Source organism: Vombatus ursinus, unplaced genomic scaffold (genome assembly GCF_900497805.2).
Source record: "Vombatus ursinus unplaced genomic scaffold, bare-nosed wombat genome assembly UNPS02014799.1, whole genome shotgun sequence".
In the NCBI taxonomy this organism is placed as follows: Eukaryota; Metazoa; Chordata; class Mammalia; order Diprotodontia; family Vombatidae; genus Vombatus; species Vombatus ursinus.
The window spans coordinates 52,812,268-52,813,739 of NW_020954577.1; positions in this window are offsets into that span (position 1 = coordinate 52,812,268).

Below are 1,472 nucleotides of genomic sequence, written 5' to 3' on the forward strand. Positions count from 1 at the left end.
TTCCTCCCCTCCTTCCAGTTCCTTCCTTTTTTCTTTTCCTTCTTCCCTATCTTCCTTCTTTCCTTCCTTCTTTTCTCCCTCCTCTCTCTTCCTCCCCTCCTTCCAGTTCCTTCCTTTTTTCTTTTCCTTCTTCCTTATCTTCCTTCTTTCCTTCCTTCTTTTCTCCCACCTTTCTCTTCCTCCCCTCCTTCCAGTTCCTTCCTTTTTTCTTTCCCTTCCTCCCTTTCTCCCTTCCTCTAGTCAGCATGGATATGGTTTTTGTTCTGACGCCATCACTTCTCCTTGCTCTGCAGAGGTTATTCCACATTTCCTTGTCTATTTCACATTTATCATTTGTTCAGTTCAATAATATTCTATTATTATTTTTATAATTTTTACTGGCTCTGTAATCCCATTAGAGCAGGGAGCTCCCGATGAGGAACGTCCTTTCCAAATATCACCAAGAGTCTTAGGGAATTGCCAGGGACACAGGATCATTGCATGTTTCTTAAGAGACACATTCTGTGTATGTTAAAGACAAAGCTGGAATTCAGGTCTTCCTGACTCCAAGACCAGCCTGCTAGCCACCACCACCAGCTGCCTCATTTAATTAACAAACTACTACGTATCCAAGCATTCTCCAGTTATTGTGATATTGGTCATTTCCTATTCTTGCCATCACAAAGAGGGTAACAGAATATTTTTGTACTGATGGGCCTCCCTCCTCCCTTTTATGATTTCTTTGAAACAAAGTCCTAGAAGGGGAATAGCTGGGTGGAATTAGGAGGGCACAATCCTTCCGTGACTCACTGCACTCTGCTTTTGTCTTCCAAAATGTCTCTAATTGCTGAGACGTTAATGCCAAATTCTATGCCGTAAACAAAGTCAGGAGAGGAGGTGCAGGGTACAGGGGAGTTGTCTAACATGAGGTAGGGAGCAGGCTTGTCAAAACGAAACCCTGGATATTTGGCATAGGGGAAAGATGAGAGTAAATTAAAGATAAATTAGGCACCTCAAAGAAAGAAAGAACCCATGTGACTGGATTTTCCTGATGGAGACTTTGAAATGTGTGTAATCTCGGTCACGGTTTGGAGATTTGGTTCTTAGCAATATTGGACTCACACTTGAGGGTGGCTCCCCTGTCTCTCCTGTCACTTTCCTCTCTAGATGAGTAAGTCATTATGCTTTTTGTTCCCAAGTTACTAAGCTCTAAAATTATTTACTTTAAAAAGAAAAAAAGCCCCTAAGTTTCTCTCTTTTTTCTTTGCTTGAAAGCTTTTTTTTTTTAAACATTTAAAAATCAACGACTTTCCACTTTTTGCATTTCAGTCCTTTGCAATCCGCTCCCAGAATCCTCCCGGTTAATAAGGAAAAACAATCCAGCAGCCTCTGGCTTCCATACTGGGCTTCACCTTTCTCCCTGTCTGCATTGCTGTTCTTGTGGGCAGTGTCTGTCTCATACGCCCAGTCGCTTGTTTTGCTCTGCATTGGCC